The 20963-nt window shown below is 41.5% G+C and overlaps 1 protein-coding gene across 1 annotated transcript in view; it reads right to left on the reverse strand.

Annotated features, from left to right (window-relative positions):
- Positions 1-6226, reverse strand: part of ARHGAP24 (Rho GTPase activating protein 24) — a 183116-nt gene extending 176890 nt beyond the window's left edge. The window contains exon 1 of the mRNA XM_036382895.2: positions 5991-6226. The gene's annotated coding sequence lies outside the window, so the exon portion shown is untranslated. The remainder of the gene's footprint in view (positions 1-5990) is intronic.
- Positions 6227-20963: the final 14737 nt, after the last annotated feature.

Raw genomic sequence — 20963 nt, forward strand, 5'->3', positions numbered from 1 at the left:
TATCCATGCATGTGACACACAATTTTGATCTCAATCACGGATAAGAGGCAAGAGCTCAACACCAGCCCACCACAGACATACAAACATACAGAGAAAAACAACCAGAAACCCACACTCTTGAAAGAATTGTCTAGAGGGTTCACAACAAAAAAGCTTATACAGCAAGTAGGCTGCTTGCTCCAGCTTCTGGACAAGCAAAATTCCATGGCAGCTAGTTTATAATTATAAGCAAAGGTATGGCACAGCTTTTCCCTTCATCATTATCTCACCTTTAACAACAACACTAGGACCCCAAATTACTCAGAACACTTTCCAAGACAACACTCTGAAATAAGGCAATGATGTCACTAAATAAACAAGATTTCAGAAGTCTGTCTTCATCTCCTAGATACATGTCTGTGTTCACATACTTGTCTTTGAACTGCAGCAATCTGTTTTGCTCCAACAGAAAGGATTAAAAATGAGTTTTATCATGTTCTGTGCTATTTATTGATAACTGCACAATTCTTATTTCTCAGTCCATGCCCAAGTAGGTAAGGCAAATATGATTCAAACTCCATTACACTAATAATCAACTAAATTAAAGTCACTAGTTCTAAATACAGACAGCAACAAGATATTGAAGCTAGTGTACAATGCACAGTTTGTTTAGGAATTACTGAAACTTTTTTCCCCCTCCAAAATACTGAAAAAATAATCAACCAATATGGCCCTGGAGGGAAGTCACCTCATCCAGCTGATCCACAGAGCAGGATTTGAAGAATGAGAAGCAAAGTTAATTGCCTGCAGCCTCTGCATCACTTTTCTTTCTCAAGAAACTCAAGAGGGGCCTTAAGCATACTTTAAGTCACCCTTGACTGTAGCACTCTCCCATTTGCTAAACAGTCATTTAGCACACTGGGATTGCTGCAGCATGGCAGGACTTGAGCTTCCTCATCTTCCACTTCTACACAGTCAGCTGTCAAGCTGGGTAGACAGAAAAAGCCTTATTTGACCAGGATCCAGCAAGCTTCAGGGGGTCTCTGCTCCACTTGAATTGATATGATCCATTGTTATTCCTTTTCTAAATACTCATCCTGTAGGACCATGCCTACACATTCCTGCAGCACTGCCTGGAAACAAAATGGTGATGAATCTTTCTGCTTTTGATTTTTAAAGATCACAACTTGCTTTGCACCAGCAGCTCTTATCCTTCCTCATATCCACACATTCCTAGCTGAAGAAGGCAGCCCTTCATGATCTGCTGAGGTCATTCAGCTCCTTTGCATCAAGCCACAAACAGAATATCAGATCTCTTTTCGCCCCATATCAGTAATACTAAAATGACAGAGGGTCAGAATTGAACAAATGAATGGCTACAATGGGACAGAAAGAGCCCATCCAGCCCAGCATCCCATCTCCAACTGTGACTCAAGTAAAACCTCATGGAAACAGGATAGCTAAGACAACCAAGCAGCAATACTTTGGGCTAGCTACCCCTTAAAACTGGGTTTTCCTTTTACTAACCTCTACACTGCAAGTACTTATCAATTACACCTTACTTACACCTTGTGCACAGTATTACTTCCTTTCATTTGTTTTGAGCCTGCCACCATCACTCCTGGACACACCCTGGGACTTCTCTACTGAAAAATAAGGGAAGAAGTAGTCTCTGTTTACCCTTTTCTCACCACTTGTTAGTGACATTTTCTCAGTCATCTCATCTTCAGGCTAAAAAGTTTCTTCCTGCTGCACTGTTTTTTGCACAGAAGCTGCAGTCCCCTTGACCATTCTTTTCAAGATCTTTTCCAGCTCCAGCTGTCAATTACTAGAATCTTCCTCCCCTGATGTCACCTCTATCCTCCTTCCCATTTTTCTTCTCACAGCACAGCATGTGGTAGCTGGGGGAGGTCAAACATACAGCTACAGAAAGGCAGCTTATAGAAAATCCAGGATGCTGTTGCCAGAGCTGAGGTCGAGTCAACCAAGCAAGGATTAACTGGAAGGCCACTTTCTCTGCCTGCTGCAGGAGCACCCTGCCTGCTGCAGGATCTCTGCTTGGGAGGCAGTAAGATCCCTCTAGATATCACTAACTGGGAGAACCAAACATGCCCTTATTTTTGATTAGTGTGGTCTGGGCCACAGACCTGGCTATTTCCTTAATTTGAGCTATTTCCCTGTTTTGCAAGGAGGCAAATTGCTGGGTTATACTAATGCTTCATGATTGTTCAATTTGACAGGCCAAGAATACCAGTCCATTTGAAAGTTAAGTTCTGTTTTCTTTGTTAACAAATTGCTGTTCTAAAAGCAAAGGTAAATGTGGGAAAAGAAGCATGGGAACACACCAACTACTTCTTGGAAGTAACACACATGAAAAATGTCTTTGCTAAAAAGCTACTAATCATAATTGCCATTACACAAAACTCAGCATAGGAAAATGAAAGGTATTTCATGACTAGAAACCATACGCTTTGCCAAGGAATAACATGTGCTGAGGTTTGTCTCATTGAGCAATGGAGCATGAGAGCCCCCCCAAACTAACAAGTACAACAGTAAACAATAGAAGTTTGTTAAAGTTAAAAGCAATGAGCTCGTGTGTTCCTGCAAGACCCTGGGCTTGATGGTGCATGACACTTTCATTAGAAAAGCCCAATGAAACTAGAGCTGAGCCAAGCAGACAAAATTAATTCAAACATTTAACAGATAAGTCAAAGACCATGACCGTAAACAAAAAAAAGCACCACGCCACAGGTGGCTTCGAGTCTCCAAGCAATTATCTTATTTTGCAGTGTAACCAACGACTCAGAGAAAAATGAAGAAAAAAACATAAGACTGCAAAGTTGTGCAGGTGAAAAATACCAAAGAAGCTGTTATTTACAAAGAGGAAAGGCCACTGACAGCCAGCCGTCTGTCTGTCTGTGCACCAGTCTGTGTCTCCTTGTTCAGCAGGTGCTCAAGTTGGGAAGAACTGACAGCACCCAAAAGCATCTTCTCTGGAAACCATTTCAAAAAATGTTAGAATAGAGAAAGGGAGAAGAAAATGAAGAAATTAAGAAACTGTATTTTCCACTTTTAAAAAAGAAGGTAAATAAAATAGTAACTCTAGAGAAAGCAGAAATATGGACAGAGAAGGCTATTAAATGTACAAAGAGCTAATAAGAACCAGAGCTAACAAAGCTGGTGGTCAAAAACACACAGTAAAGATGACTGATGATAATTACACCAAATTAATATATTGGAGTCTATCAAAAGACAGTTGGCAAAACAGGGTATTCTTCACAACTGAATATTATCTAGTTTATAATGGAAGCTAATCAAGGCCTATTACGGTTTATTCTGGATCCATAATCAATTAAATACAAAATCAATTTACAGCTTCACTCCAGTGCTTACCATACCCACTTTCATCACCCAAATGTAACTAACAAAATGGTGAAGCAGAAGGAAAGAGTCAGGAAACATACAAGAAGCTGCTATGCTGCTTAAGCTGAAGTACATCCATCTTTGACATGCCTGGTATTTTCATGTATTTTTGTGTGCTTTCAATTAAAAAAACTACAACCTAATTAAGATTTTTCTAAATAAAGGCAGGCAACAGCTATAAAAAACAACACTAACTTGAAATCCTCCCTTTAGCATAGTAATAGAAACCAACACACTAAATCCTACCACTCACACTTTCTACAGTCTTACATGAAGGAAGAGAATCTAAACTGGAAATTTGGCCTCTTTTGACTTTTTAAGTTTCTCCCAAGACTGGCAGCAGAGTAGCAAATGTCATTAAAAGCTCTGTTTCCTTATCATCCAACACTATCAGGCACTCACCTTACCTGGAGTCTTGGACATAACAGAACACCAAGTTCCAGACTTGGAATTGCATCAGATACACGCCTGCCATGTTTCTCTTGGTTTACAACAGAATGAGAAGACAACCTTTGTTTTTCTCCCTGGCTGAAAGCTAACATACAGTCACCCTCAAAACAGTGTAAAACACAAATGCCACCCCATTATGATGAAGTATCACACTCTGTTCAGATTATTTTAAAATAAAAGTTGTATCAAGCCTTCCCTCTGTCCAATATAGAGAAAGTCAGTTAATAGCTCCAGGAATGAAACATACTTCCAAAGGTCATCAGATCACAATAAGCACAAAAAACTCTACACAGAAGACAGTTAAAGTTAGCAGGTGCAAATCACTCCTAACTACCCACCATGAATTTCAACTAGTTGGGGTTTTTTTCCTTCTACCTGGTGTCCTTAAAAAAACCACCAAAATTTTGAATCGAGCAGCAAGACATGATTGTGTGCTACAGCTGCACATGGAGATCACAGAGAGTATTGATTCTGGCTGCTTCTGAAGATATGACCTTACCAGAACTTCAAACTATTACCTGGTCCATTTCTTAAAGGGATCCTGATTTCTGTCTTTCTAAACTCCATCTTCAGAAAAATGAACCTAGTTACAGAACCACTAATAGAAGTGATCTTTATGAACCAGTCTGCAAACCCAGGAGAGGCACATGTCAAAGGAACAACCCAGAGCCTCCCTCTCACCTGACCCTAGCAGCACATCGCCCTACAATGCAAAAGAAGTCATGCCTTCCACACAAAATCATGTTTTCAGTTGAATTTTCTACATAGCTTTATATTTTTTACTTCATTATCATGTTGTTTGCTGGGATTTTTTTTTGTTTGATTTGGCATTTTTGGGATGGGCACCCCATTTATTCCAAACTAAATCTAGTCAGTTTCATCAAAGCCTGAAAATCAAGTAAAGAACAGGAGAATAAAAATGCAGCTGAGAGACAGGACAACAATGAAAGAAGAGGCAGTCTGATAACTTTAGACACCATGCACAAGGAAACAAGCTTTAAGCACATTTATTTTTAACATTAAGTCACTCTATCACGCACTAGAAGATGCCTTTTGCAATAACAAAACCTGCCACAACATGAAAATTTAATGGGACTGGAAACAGGCACTTGACTCTCAATCCTTCTTTCTCTCTACCTCTGCCTGTCTTCTGTGACTATGAAATTCCACTTAAATGATTATTAGCTAGAACAAAATATTGTGCTCCTTGTACTGCTCAGTCCCACTCCCATAATTCTTACCTCAGAAGGAATCCTGAATGTACAGAAGTTACTGTCATCTCCTAGCTACAGAACTACTGTGCAACAGAAGAACTTAACAGCATCTTAATACCTGCTCATCTAAGAGTTACCATCACACTCTCTCAGCAACCATGCTACTGGACAAACAGAATTCAGCTTAACATTAGATAAATTCTGTGTTATGAAGTCACTGTGCTACACAGTAAATTTCTTATTTCTGCCTATACAGGATAAAGGTACCTATCTTAAAAAAACCCACTCTTTACTTCCAGTCATCTGTTGCAGAAATTTTTCTAACATCCAACGTGAATTATTTAATACCCTCCACCCTGTTGGAAGAAGAAAACTCCCAAACTGACAACATACATGCATATTACTGCAAAGGAAGATAGAGACAAATATTACCTTCAAATGCTTTCCCAGGGAAGGAAAAAGACAACTACTCCCTTATGTTAAAAAGAAATCCCCTCAGAGGCTCTAAAAATCCATGGAAGACTGTAGTCACTAAAGAGTTAGGCAAAGTCCTCATTTCAAAGTCTGTCCCCATGAGGACCTTATCTATCAAATCCTTCAACAAATACTTACGCAGGAGAAAGATTTTAACACAACCATCACAAACCCAAAACTGCAGAAAGCACAAAGGGGTTTGATTTATATTCAAGTCAACAAGTAGTCAGATGACCCACACTGTACCCCTGAAACCCACAAAACCGGATCCTGTTAGGAGGCATTTAGCACTGCTAAGAAACAACAGCACAGAAGAACGCTGAAAGATGCCCCCACACAAACACACACACGGAGAGCAGACAAGAAGAGCCGGCTCACACACGCTCAGCTGCTGCCACCGCTCCCCGGTCCGGCAGAGCCCGGTTCCGTGCCGGTACCGGGGGTACTCACCCGGCGCTGCCCGCCCTCACGCAGGGCCGCCCCGCTGCCCCATACACGCGGCGCCGGCTCGGGGCACGCTCGGCACCGCCGGCAGCTGATTCCAGCCCGGCTGCGCTCACAAGTTTCTCCTCCTGCCCCCTCCCTCAGCCGCTCAGGCGACCTGTGCGCAGGCGGGGCTGCCGCCAGCACCACCAGCACCATCCCACGGGGGCTGCCGCGGTGCCCCGGGAGCCGCGGCGGGGGCAGCCCGCGGGGCGGGCGGGGCGGCGGCGTGTGAGGGTGATGGATAATGTGCGATGTGCTGTGTGCGCCGGCCGAGGGGCCGGGGCGGCCCTGCAGGGCCAGCCCCCGCGGTTCGGGTTTCACGGGCAGCTGGCAGCCCCGGGGCGCGCCGCTGGAGGAACGCGCCTGCCTTCACAGACGCTCTGGGAATGCCAGCGCCGGGACACCCGCCGGGAGCCGTCCGGGCTCCCCGCTGTCCCCCTAACCCTGCCACGCTCCAAGGGGACAGCCCGAGATCCTGCGCAGAGTTTTGCCGCCCCCTCTCCTTTCTCCTTTGTGCCTGTGGTGCAGCTTTAGTCGGCTGAACACAGTCCGAGCAGCCCCGACTCATCCACTTCCAACAGCACCCTCTGCAACTTAGCGCGGCTTAGCTCTCTTTAAGAAGGACTCGGGATTTTACCCATTCGTGGGCCCAGCTCTGACTCAAGTGCACAGCAGAAATCTGGGAATCAGGATGGAAACTGCAGCCCTGGTTGGGTTTCGGGAGCTGCTGTCCGCTCCCTGGATGGCAGCAGTGATGCCTGCTCCCGGGTGACTCATGGGGCTGCACTCTGCTTGCCTCCATACGGAGGGCAGTGAATGACATGGAACCCCCATCCTCCCTTGTGCCACACCACAGTATTGGTTTCGGTGGAAACAGCCTCTCGGAAAACCCTTGATGCTGTGTTTCCTGGTCTCTTCTTTCAGATCCCCATCACGAGACAAAAAGCAGTTTCTAATGCAATACCACCATGAGATCATAAGAAAAAAATTATTAATAATGATAGTTGAAGAGGGCACAACATCACATTTTGAAGCCCAAGCAGGGTTCAGCTGACTCTGCACACTAAGAACAAAATCTTGCACATTTTCAGCTACACGTACTAGGCACATGACATTCCTCTAATGACTGGAGCTGGAAGATCTGTAGAAGCTAGAAAATTGTTTTCCATGAGAATCTCAGTATCTGATGAGTGCAGCTTGGACAAATGTAGACACATTCCCACTGACTTCCCTCCTATGACCCATTTCTCACAATTCTGTGTTTGCTGGTTCCAGCTCCACCCAATGTGAAAGCACTAAAAAATGCTCACTATCACAAGAATAGGTACAATCTTTTGAAAGCTATCTGTTTTCTGATTTATTCTTCAGATTTACCAGGTTTTTCAATAGATGAGGTCTGAAGAATATTTACGTAGTGTAGCAGGTGACATGTCATAGCTTGCAGCAGTGATAAACGGGATACCACTGCACTGGAGAAGCTTCTACTTTTAACAGAAACAAAATAGTTCAGGTACCTGGTTATCCATACTAAATCAAACCTCTGACCTCTGCTTGTCACTAATGAAGGAGGAAGGGCTGGGGCTTGCAGCAGTCAGTATCGCTACATTTATGAGGGGAATACCCAAGACACTTTTCCTCAGCTTCCCAGCTTTTCGTGAGATAACCAGCCAGAAAAGAGAGTCAAGCAAGCCATTAAGCATGAGGGCTGGTCCCTGCTCCTGGCTCTGGAAAAGAAATCCACAGAGACAAAGCAACGAGGAGGCAGAGCAAGCTCATTCCTGTGATCTCCCTGCCAAATGGAGAGATTTGGCTAACAGAGGTCCTCAGCATCTGGAACAGCATGCTGCACCCCACCAAAATTCAGCTTCTCCCTGGAGCCATAGCAGTTTGAAAAAACCACTGAGTCTTGCTGACTCTCTGCCAATGTAATTTTTTAAGAATAAACAGGGTGTACAATACATGGCTGCTCAGGAAGAGAAAATAAACGTGCACAAACTTTAGATGGTGAGGAGGACAGAATTAAATAAATGCACAGCAGGATACCTATGCTGGCCTTCAGTTTGCTTGGCTGCCAAATTCAGGCTCAGAGGGAGAACAGCCAGAATGACACACTAGAACAAACATTTTTTAGTGGACTGGAAAGGCTTCCACCATCAAGGACCATGCCTGCTCAGATTAGGGGCCTGTATGTATGGCAGCCTCACTTTATGAGTCACATTTATCAACATTATACAAAAATTTAACCCAGGCACTTCTGTAAGTTTTATCTTTGCAGCTCTGCCTTTATCTCAACAGCAGCCATATTAAGACACAAGACCTCTTGTTTAAATTATAGGAAATGACTGTTCTGTTACTGTGCTGTTCTCTTAAGAGAGAAGTAACCCCAGGGAAATTTCCAGCTACCGTGGAGAAAGGAGAGTGGTACAATGCACTTCCTAAGCACAGGGACACACAGGAAGCAAGCTGCAGGGCAAACTGGAACTGCTGGCTGCAGCACTGGGTAAACAGTGAGCAAACCCCCTGGTTCTGTGCCAGACCTGCTCCTGCAGGCAGCTCATAGCCTTCTGCCCACAACGCAGGTGCTTTGAAAAGCTGAGCTGCAAAGCCACTCACGTCCTTGAACAACTGCACATGTGAAGTCTGGCTATCAATACAAAATTACAAACAATAACAATGAGGAGGCTCTTTGTAATCAACTTTCCTTCCTTACTTGGCTTATGGGTGCTCACTTGCTCCTGTTCTTTCTTCTCTGTTTATGGTTTGCTAGCTGGTACCCTTCTAAAGTTGAGGTTTAGAGCATAAACCAGTCCATATTTGCAGTTTTATGGGCATTGAAATTCTTCAGCCTGAGCTGTCTTTTTTACACGTGCATGATCAATATCCAGTTTTTCATTAGCTATGTTAAGAAAAAAACAGTAGGGGCAGGCCTATAACTGCAAACAGCTTATCCAACTCTGCACAATTTAAGGCAAAGAAAAGCCTGTTTTGGTGCCAGTAGGTATCAGCTCATGTCAGAACTGCTTTGATATAACTCCTTAGATACCAAACCTGAGAGTGAGGCACTTCAAAGGCTTGACCTTTGCATGGCAGGGAGCTAAGATTTTGAATCTTTGCTTCTGGAAGCACAATACATTGGGTTTTTTTCCAGAACACTTAATGACAAAAACTAGAAGCACTTTACCAATCAAACAGGAAGGAACAAATCTGCATTTCTCACAGTTTGGCCCTGCTCAGGCATGGAATGCCCTTGGCCAAGTGCAAGCAGTTCCAAAGGTAATCCCCCTGCTCTGGGCAAACATGTTCCTAAGGCAAGTATCCATATAAACATACATATACACAGTCTTTGGAACTCAGCTTCTCTGCAGACATCTGTGCAGTCTGGTGAACAAAGTGGGCAAAAGTCTAAGCAAGCAGGAAAAAGCACCACTTTTTTTTCAATGGAACTAAACCCGGAAGGCATCTGCTGCCCTTGTTGTCTAATACCAACAGAGAAGACTGTACTAAATTCACTTTACATTTCAGGAAATATCTTCTCATCCTATTCTCACTGGTTATGTTCTTCACTAGAACAAGCTGGACAGTCATTTCCTATTCTCATTTTCATAGAAATCAATTCACCTTATTAACTCACTCAGAGACAAACTTGTCATATTTCCCCAGTGCCTGGATTATTTTGGAAGAGGCAGTATTTTTTTTTAAACTAGTGTTTTAACTTTTGTTGGATATTTTTGAGTACTGGCTTAGCACTATTTCCTTTGTTTATCCAATGGTACAGCTGACAATAAGGAAAGAACTGCAATTTCAAACAGCAAGTGTCATCAAAATTTAAGGCCACAAGGTAGAAAACACAACTACAGCTTACTGAATAAATATACTCCTCTATCTTTAGTCCTCAGCAAGAAAAGGACAAGCCACCTTCAGAATTAAGAGACAGAACCCAGAATAGTGGCTTAAATCTTTACTGTTTCCCTAGGGACAGATTCTGCAAGATGTTTCACAAATGAGTAAAGCTGCTTACACTGACAGCCATAAAGCACAGACATGGAAGTCCTCAGAGATAGGGCCAAAACCTTACATGTTGAAAATGGTTTGACAAGTGTTAAGTTCTTCCTTCCACATGCAGGCAACTTCTACTCAAAGTTATCAAAAATGTTGGAATAATTTCTGGGTCTTCAAATCTATCAAAAACCTAGCTGTCCAGCTGAGAATCATTTTATCTCAAATAACCCAAGGGCATCCTGCCATTTACATATCCACTTCTCCCAGCTGCAGCAAACTATTCCTTACCAGATTGTAGATTATTCTGCTTTCCCTGCCTTATAACTTGCTCCATCCCTGTGCTTGGCAACTGAACCTCACATACAACAATAGTTTCACTCAATATCCTAAGTCCTAGCTACATGTTCTGTTTTCCAGTCTGAATGACTGGGACTAATGTAGGACTCTTAAGATGTGTGTGCCATATGTCAAATCCTAAGAACTTGTGATAATACTCCTTTAAAAAAAAGAAAAAAAGGTTTTTCATCACTTCTCTCTCCTCTTTCTGTGCAAATGCTCAGAGTAACCTCATGTTTAGGTTGGATGTCAGTATTCAGCAGAGAATTTCTCCTCCTCTTATAAGCGTCCAAGCAATTTTATCTGGTCTACTTCCTTCATGTTCAGATTGTTGAGTCTAGAGTTGTACTAAAATTATTATGAAAAACAAAGCAAGGTTATTCTGGACACAAAAGGAAGCTGATTCCCCTGTGTCCTGACTGAGGAAAAGACATTCACCCATGTAATATGTGCTTCAAATTATACTATTTCCTTAGAACTGAGAAGGCATTGGAAGGCACAGAATAGAGCTTCAGTAGATAAAGTGATGATAAAAGGTGGCAAATGGATGAAGAAATGTAGAAATAAGACAAGCAAGATCAGGAACATCAACACAAGGCTTTAAAACTAATGTTTTTGTTAAAGCACTCACTCACTACAAGACTTGACTCTTTCACAAGGCTGTTGCCAGGATCTCAGATTAGATTACACCACTTGGCTTTGATTTTCTAAACATCTTCCAGTTTTTCTCTAAGATTACTTTGGAATTAGCCTTTACTAGTATAAACATACTATTCTTTCCCAGCTATAAAACAAATTTCATTTAGACTCACAGGACAGGCAGATGGTAACTGACCTTGTGTCTTTGCAGAAGGGCAGAACACAAGCAAATATATCCTCACCTGCTGCCATCCCTTGCAGGAAGAAATAAAACTAAAAAACCCTTCCTAATGTAGTCATTCCATCAGTGAATCTTGATTTACTATTATAGGACACAGCTCAAAGCAGCAAATTCTGGATCATGTTTGCACAGGATAGTTTAGAACTGAAAGTTTAACTTCTGTTCCTTTCTATATAGAGAGCAAAACCCTCAAATATACAAATACAACGTGTGTTTTCTTCCAAATTTGACAATGGGTATTTTGCAGAGTAATTAGTGCTGTGCAAAAATCATGTTGAGGTTTTTTAAAGTAAGTTAAAAAACCCCAAATAATGGGATCTTCCTAGAAGCTGAAATTCACATGGAAATAAAGGGGATTTTGCCTATATCTCTTGGGAACACTGACATTGCAAAACAAGATTTCTTCCCCTTAAAAATTAACATCTACCCTTATGTTCTGCGATACATTACAGAAAACTCCTTGGTTTTCTATTTAGCAGCTAGAGCAGCCAAGATGGAATTAGCAAACCCAAAAATACTGGGTTAATTTTTGGTGATGCATTTAAAATGTATATACACAAGAATACAAGCAGAACTTAATTTAGACTAATGTTCCTGCTATGTGATTTTTAAATCCTTAGTCTCATCTTCTACTCAAAGATGCAGACTCTGAGCAACTTCACTCTCATAAGCAACATAGCCACAGCTGCAGTAGAAAACTAGTAAGAAAAAAGCAGTAGAAAGTAAGCAGTAGGGAAAAGAAAAAAAAAGTCCTCAGAGGAGTTTACCATTGGCCAAGCAATCTTCTCAAGTCACTGAGAAGTGCATGTTCCTCATCAACAGTAAACAGGAGCTCCAGTTTATGTGGCTTCTCAATAGGCTGGATGGAAAAACAGAAACAGCCACCCCATAAAGCAGCAGTACATTTACAAGAGAAAAACAGCAGCCCACAGTGAACCCAGAATAACACACAGGGATGACTGCATCAAATGTGATGAATTTTACAGTTAAGGCAGCAGGTAAAGAATTCAGAACACCCTAAACAATGGAATTATGTGCCACTGGGTCTGTGCTTTGCAATTCCCATGATTTCTAACAAGCTGTCTGCACACCCTGCGCAGGGGACACTCATTAACCTGTCAAGGCTCATCTCTGAGGAGAAATATGAAAACACCACAGAGCACATCCTCCTCAAGGCAACCATGTTCTCATTTCTATGCTTTCTTGTAACAAAAAGCCTGCGTAAAATGTAAAGGTACAGTTATTGCACAAGGCACAATTTGTGTCTGTTTAAAAACGCTCAAGTCCATATCTATCACAGCAATTACTTCTGCTGACAGCTGCAGCCAGACATCACCCTCTGAGTCAGTCACTGCTACACTAGATCAGTAAAGAACAAGCACAGAGGGGTAGGAAGTCAGTGTCTGAAACAATTTGCACCTGGAAATGTCTGTATTTTTTTTTAGTTGAGAAAACCAAGACAACCATTGCATTATATTTTACCCTGGTGGCATGTGAGGAGGGGGGATCTAACAAAACCGATGTTTAACCCCAATACAGATTCCCAGAGGTCAGTCCCAACCTCTTGGGCTTAATGTCTCAAGTGACAAGCTCCACTGCATGAACTTCATCATTTAAGGTGCAAAGGGCAACAGAGGTAAGATGAACGTGACCAGAACAAAAAAAGAAGACAGCAAGAACTGAAGACAATTGTTACCCAATTGCCAACAAAACACTCTTGCACAAGGCAACAGGCTTAGTCACCAGGGAGAAATTAGAAATGTTGCTCTTGAAAACTTGGATGAGGCAGTAAAAAAACTCACAAATAGCTTTTTGGGTCAGCTTTCATTAGTTAGCAAAAGCAAGAGTGATGGAAACAAATTACTCTGTTACGTATTACCAAGGGATTATTTTGAAGAGTGATTCAAAAAGGAGCACTAAAATGTCTTGAATTCATCCAATAAAGTTGCTGTGTCAAGACTGCTACTATCAGGACTTGCACAAGGCCTTAAAATTGGAGCATACCATTTCCCAGATTGTGGAAATCTCACAGTTTCTCAGACATTCTTCCAGGTGCAAGTATCTTTTCTAGTCCAGGTGATGATCCTTTCTGCATCATCATGATACCAGCTGTCACAGCCTGAGTGTCTTGAATATATGATACTTGCACAAAATCTGGACCTCCAATCACCAACACATTCTATATCAGGGGAACCTCAGTCCTTTGGTAAATCCACAGATTATTTTCTTGGAGGACGTTGCCTGCAATATCTATGTTCTGCAATAATTTAACTGTGATCCTGGAATATCCATCAGCACTTCCTTCAAGGCCAGATGCAAGTAGGCTGTGTCAGTGGCTGAATAACACCCAGAATCTTAGTACTGCACCAAATGTTTCCAGATAACTTATTTCCTACCCCTACAAATAGCTTACCCTGTCAGTGTGCCATTGACTAATGTGTCATGGTGTGTTAACATTACTGATTGGCATCTGCAGTGCACAAAATTATTTCATCAAAATCCTTCCAGAAGACTCACCATTTCTGTGTTATGATGCATTCTTCTTTCCCTAGCACTGAAAATGCTTTTATTAAGGCTGCTGTTGTTTTCTTTCATTTTTGCTTTTTAAAGTTTTATTTTATTGGTGATATCAGGAACTGTCTGGACTTCTTTCAACCATGTATTAAGGCATATTTGTGCAATTAATCTAGTTAGGCATCCAGGGGAAGAAACAGTTAAGAATTGTTCAGTGCCTCACCAAAATATGGATCACTTGGACTTGATTATCTACTGCTTTGGTTCCACTGTGGTCCTGACTAGAAAAAACTGAAATAAAAATTCCAATGCTTACAGCTCAGATGCCTTTTGCTAGTGGGCTGTTTGCTTCCTAAGCCTCACTAGCAGTTCTTGCTGCACTTCATCTTCAATGTGTGCTGCATTGTTTTGCTGTACTGTAGATCTGAGCAGAGACTTAGAGTGAAGCCAAAAGGTGAGATCTATCTCACTGGAAAAGATAGGACACAATCCCATTCATATTTTTGGATTGCTGATCCCAATTAGTTTGATCACACTTTCATGGTAAGCTTGGTTACCCCTGAAGTGCTGGTAAGCTGAGCACCTCAGAGCTGCAGCAGTGTTTGTCATTCCTCATCATGCATTTCACAGGAACTACAGAAAGGAAAGCCTGAGGATATCCCAATTAAAGCCTTCCAATTCCAACAGGTGATTCAAGTGACAGATAGTTCTAGCAACAGATTAAGCCTTAACAGAAAGCACAGCAGCCCAAAGTCATTTCTCTCCCTTTCTTTTGGATGCATCCTGAGGCAGGACAGATAGACTTCCATCTCAAACAGTGGCATTTACTTCAAACTACTAGAGAGAGTTCTTAAGCCATTTGATTTTAATAGAAAAAGTAAGGCTTTTACCTTTAGAGTCAAAAAGCCCCATTTGCCACTCAGCACACTCCCTTTGGATCAAGCATAAATAGGAACCTCTTACAGTTATCCCATACATAAAAGCCATTCTAGTGACTGTCCATTCTTCTCCCACACACAAGCTGTTTTCAAGGTCAGTCAATTGACTCCAGGTACTTCTGAGATGTATTTTATGCCTTCCAGGTGCTTAATAAAAACCTTTCAGCAGGAAAAAACCCTCAAGTAGCTCTTGGGTTTCTCTTGCAATACCATTGTCATCTATTCTTTTTCCCTTTAGAAAAAGAAGAGATCCTCTTCCCCTCTTCATCAAGGCCTTTTACCCAAGAATAACCCTGCCAACAAGAAAAGGATTTTTGCATTTGAATGTTTTAAATGAATGTTCTGCTTGCCACACAGGTCTATCTCAAGTCCCTATTGCAATTTTCTCAACATGACACAAAATAGATGCAGTGAGTGGAGGTGATGCCATGAGCAGAGGCTACATGAAATCAGAGAGTCAAATGAAGCAACATGACTGGATACCTAATCATGGCAATAAAGGCTGCTGCACTCATCTCCACATGCCTCATTTAGTTTTATGAGTATTTTCCAGAACCTAATCTATGCCCAGTGACCTGTGTACTCAAAGTTTTTAATTCCAGAGATTTTATCAAAGTGTCATGGCAAATGACCTCCTCCTCTAGGCAAGCAGCCACAGAAATGAAATGGGTCACTTCTTGTAACAATAAGGTAATTAAGGCTGTTTCTCCTAGAAGAAAAAATGCTTCCCTTCCTTAATTACTCAGAATAAGGCTTTAAAATCACAAAAAAAGTGGAGATTACTACTTCATGCTGTATAAGCCAGGACAGATGACAAACAGACGCCTCATTTTTTGGCCCCACTATTTCATTGTGCAATTTAACCTGGTGAATTTTGTATTAAATACATATATAAAGGACCTGGCATACAGGTTATGTTGGGTTTTTCTTTTTAATTTACTCTCGTTTTTGCAGTACATACTGCAAGCACTGAGGTTACTGCTTGCCCCTCACAAGCAAGCTTCAACAATCAACACTTGCTGCTCCCCAGCTTCTTCAGTGCTGTGGAAGAAAGCCCCTGTGGCAAACAACCAGATCCAAAAATGGCAAAACTGAGATCACACCTGGTATCTCCAAAATTAAGAAACTCACAGCTGTTCCCAGAAGGCCTTGGTCACGCAGTTTTTCTCATTGTGAGGGAAGCTGAGCCTTTCACTCTTTGAAGACAGGAGATTTCTAAGCCAATATACAATTTCAGCATTTAGACTCTACAGCAAAAGCTGAAAAATGGGGGAGTGATCTGGCAGAGGCTGCCAGTGATTCACACCTGCCTCACACTGTGCATCACTGTCTGTATCAGGTATGGGGGAACAGAAACTAATGGATAAGAATGCATACTAAATCCCAACAGCTAGCAAGTGAGACTGAACAACCAGATAAATAATACTAAGCAGAAATTACACTTCAGAAAGTACCTTCAGGTTTCCTTTCCTTATCTGTCTGACCACCTCTGCAACCTCATGTGTCTCTTCCTATCCTCTATCTTTGCTACTAGATGTCTGTTTATCTCCATTTAGGGAGAAGCAGTTTTGGAAGACTTTTAGGCAGCAGCAAACAGAAATTGTTCATGTACAAGGAGACCTGCAAGAAGTGTTTGCCATACAAACAATGGCTGATAGAGAAAATAGCATCATGTGCCTCATCTACACCAAGCCTTTCACAGGAAATTCCAAGCACTAGCAAGTTAAAGGCTTCTCCTCTTTTTAACTCTTTTTCCTGGTAACTCCTCCCCCCTGCCCCAGGCTAGGATGTCACAATAAAGGGCCTCAAGGCTGTATTTTGTGAATCTCTGAGGTAAAACTTTTGCCATCAGCCACAAATAAATGACAGACTAGTCCCTGTAAGTGACAGAGGAGCTGTGGGATGATAATACTTACTGAGCCCTGTTTCACTCAAGTTCCCTTGCCTACCCAAGCCCCCATCACCCATCTAATTATGATCAAACAATACAGACTGTGGAGAAGGAAGAGAATGTAATTGGTTACACAAGGAAAGAAACTTTCTGAGGAACCGGCTCACACCGCATCTACCATTAAGCTCACAGTGGGATTCAAATCCCTTTCCGAAAGGCTGCCAAAACCCTTGCCAGCTCTCAGCCAGAACCAAGCTGTCAAACACAGACCAGGGCTTTGTAGCAACCCGAGCCTTCCTGCTTGCCAGACCTTGGGGACCAGAAGCAACAGAAAATGCAGTAGTCTTGTGACTGGCTTCCCTGCCACTCCCAGCAAATTGCTACACTGCTAACGTGGTAACAGAGCTGAAAAAATCAGGGTAGGAAAATGCATCCCAGTCTGTAAAACCATTCCTACCTGATGCTTGCATACAAGTCATGCATAATCGATCCTGTAACTGGAATGTTTCAGCAAAACTAGATGTTAAAAAAAAACCCAAACAAAAAACCACTGTTACCTCTCCCCCTTCAAAAAAACTTGTAATTGTGGTTTTGGGAGCTTAGGGATACTGCAGTGGTAATGTCCCGTTAATTTCTTTTCTTCAGCCTACCTGGCAAGTCTCAAAAATGAGACAGATGTCATGAGGGGTATAAACAGAGAGCAGGATCCAGCCCAAAAAAAGCAATGAGCTAGGGGCCTTGAGATTTGAGTTCTAGTCCAAGTTTCTGCCAGCCAAGCAGATCTGGGAAACCCATGCTGCTATTCTATGTCTTTCTTCTTCCTCCCCCACTTCTAAAACATCTGTTTCAACTTAAGCTCTCCAGGACAATGACTCTCTGTTGCTACAATGCCCGTCATGTCGTGCTTCCATTAGGAAGCAACAAAAACCTTATATGCATAAGATGACTATAGGATACCCAGTCTTAGTTCTCAAAGATTCTGGCACAGGATTTTATTTTCTGTATTTTCTGCTGCAGGGAAACAGGATGAAGTCACCCACTCATTGCACTGGAAGCAAAGTAAAGAGGAATTTGGACTGTGAATCCGATCTCAACAGATCAGGCAACGCATCTTCAAGTAACTGTATAGAGCACAAGTAAATAATGTCTTGCCAACTTTTACCCAGACCATAAAAATCAGAGACAACTCTTTTTTTTTCCATATTTGGTGGTATGTAGATAGCCTGGAAAAGAGAAGTAAAAAATAACGCAGTATTGGTCCCACTTTGTGGGGTAAACAGTCTCTAAAGCACAAACGAGAAGTGGACTCAGTAACTAAACTCCTTCAAAGCCTATGAATCAACTAAATGCTGCAGGAGGGCAATAAAAACCCTACTGAAATGCACCAGTCCTTCACTGATCTGTCTATCTGTGGACATCTACCTGCAGCATCACACTGATTATTAAAATGATACTGGCAAAAGGGACATAGGAAGGGGCTCCCAAAGAGGAAATGGATATCCACAGCACAGATCAGGGTTTAGAAGAGAAAGCAGAATGATTGTACTACTGCTCAGTCAGATATGCACTGCTAGATAGGCCTACTATCTCCTGCCAAAATGCACTGCACTGTTGCTGCTTTAATACTACTTTAGAAATGTTTTAAATCACTTTATCCATCACCCTGTCTCAAATGAACTCAAAGGTTAAGTGCTCTCGCACACCACCTGCAGACCTTCCTCTGTAGCAGGAAATGTTTCTATTAATTACACTGAAGATGTGTCATTATAAGGATAAGAAATACAGGACTGAGAAGAGAATAACTGAGTGGGTGAATTATAAGCTTTGGCTTCATATGATGAAGTAGCAAAGCAAAAATCTAATACAAGTGAATCACAGTTGATTTTAGTAAAATGTAATTACATTAATCAGTTAGACATTTCCTGGGGAAGAAAAAGCAAACCAAACTACAGTGACATCATAGAGCATGAAAATCTTTTTAGCAGAATGAGGGAAGAGCTTTTTGTCCTTGCTTTACCTTTGTTACTCAAAGCTGAAAAGACAGCCATTAGCATTCACATTACCAGGAACAGTCCACAGGAAAACATCACCAGATCATAAGGCAAACTCACCAGATCTTTACCTTGTAATATACATATATATATGTTAGATAATTTTAGTCCACAGTCTCATCTTACAAGTATTTTGTGGGTGCTTCTTGATGGTACAGGCTGCGATGTCAGTAATTCTGTGAGTTGCTTTTGTGAATATTATTGGCATTATTATTTATATTCTTTGCAGTCTGAAAGCAAGCATGCATTTTGTATTGGCTGTTCAGTTTTAATGGAAAATCCAAACATTTTGTGTATGAAATGATGTATGACACATTTTGTTATGAACATGGAGTGTGATGCAGCCAGTGATAACTGTGACAGAATGCAATGGACAGGAAAGAGGTGACCTGGATAGAAAAGAGAACAATTTAATTGACTTTTAAATAGATCAGCTTCTGAAAAGCTGTAATTTCCTAATATGGCCAGGACGGCCACAATTCAATATCCAATCCTGTTTTGTTTCCATATTTTTTAGGAAGGATTGATTTGCTTTGGGTACTTTTGCTTAGCAGCTTTCCTGTCAAATAAAAAGGTTTTTATTTCACTGACAAGAACAGGATGGAAAGACTCCAGTGATTTGAAGCGGTTGAGGGGTTGGGGTTTTTTGGAGTTGTTTGTCAAGCCCAGGGAAAAAACATTACTGTAATACCAGACAATAAATCCTGAGAGATTTCTAAATATATTTCAAGGCTAGATTTTCAATTTCCATGAAGCGTATAAACTAAACTAGAAATGGGGAGTTTTTAGTGACATGATAAAGCATTCAGACATGGTCTGGTGGCTTACAATGTCACCTGGACCCTTTCAGTGTTTGGTTTTTTCCTTCGCACCCCCCTTCACGTCTTTTCTCTGTAGATTCCATTTTTCTTTCCTAAAGTTAGAGATTCCCAGCATTAAAGCAGCAATCCCAGGAAACCACGTAAGTCACTGATACAACTTACGTACCTACAGCCTCTCAAAATCTCCATCACACACCATTTTTTCTAAGACTCAAGATTTCCCAATTCTTCTCACCCTCCTTTCATCGAACCCAAGATTGCCAGGCCAATCTGAGATGTTCAGGGCAGTTGGTTCCTGCCTTTTTCCACACAACTCATGCTAGCGTGTAACATCAATTCTCTAAGTATTTTACCATTTCTGCCTTGTGAAATAAATCCAGTGATCAAGCAAAAAGGACAAGAGCACTGAAATGGACCTAAGTGAAAACCTATGCCTCAATGATCAGGTGTATTGATGAAAATAATACTTGTTGTCTAAAACACAGTTATTTCTATTCAGGCTATCTCCACAAGGAGCCTGAATAGAAACTTCACCAAACTTGACTACTTGAACAAGTCCAAACAACAAGGAATACTGGATCAAAGTGGCCATTTCATAGCCTCAAGCACATTTACAACACTTAATTGATATCTCTGAACCTGCAACAAAAATATATTCTTTTCCAGCATGTCAAGCAAAGCCAGCTGTTTGCTTCATCAGCACAGGTCAGCACCAGTTAACACTCAGCTGCCAAGCAAGAACACGTCTGACAGTGATTTCAGTGGTACAAACTGTACACAAGTATCCTATTTCTGTGACAGAGTACAGAATGCCTCATCAAATGAGAACACACACTGGTGACAAATACAGCCTGAGGTGCTGAAAAACCTCACACCAAAGTTTCCCTTTCTATCACTAGAAAGAGGCTGCTCCCAGCTCCACACATAACCAAGTTTTTCAGATCCATCAATTGAGCAAATTGCTGGTGTGCAAGGGCATTTAAATTCAGCCACACACAAGTCAAAGTAAAAAACTACAATTAATTCCTAAGCAAATAAAAAACATGTCCTCATTTTCATCTGGGATCCTTTTCTTTATATTTTCATGATTCTTTGTGCAATTGCAGAGTGTTCTGTGTAGCTCAGCTTTGTCACAAGACATAACACATTACTTGATCACAATCTCCTTTTATGTTGCCAGCAGTGAACTAGTTAAAGCACAAGTCTAAGGTTTGACAGTGGGGACTGATGACAGCTCTGTCATTGTTGTCAAACTATAAAGCCCTCAACAGTTTGCAGCAGAGTGAAATTAAGTAGACGGTGACTTCCCTCTGTGCTGTTCCATTGTTCATTTTCCTCTGGACTATCCCTCTCTGTTTCTTACCCTTCTAGAATCTCCTCAGGACATAATAGAAAGACATAGTACATATTTAAATAGCTATTGCAATTATTTCACTACCAGGAGGATGGAAAAATAAGAGAAAGGCTGACTCCATGCTGCTGAACTTCTCTTGATGGTGGTGTTCTT

The sequence above is a fragment of the Molothrus ater genome, chromosome 4 (assembly GCF_012460135.2).
Source record: "Molothrus ater isolate BHLD 08-10-18 breed brown headed cowbird chromosome 4, BPBGC_Mater_1.1, whole genome shotgun sequence".
Lineage (NCBI taxonomy): Eukaryota > Metazoa > Chordata > Aves > Passeriformes > Icteridae > Molothrus > Molothrus ater.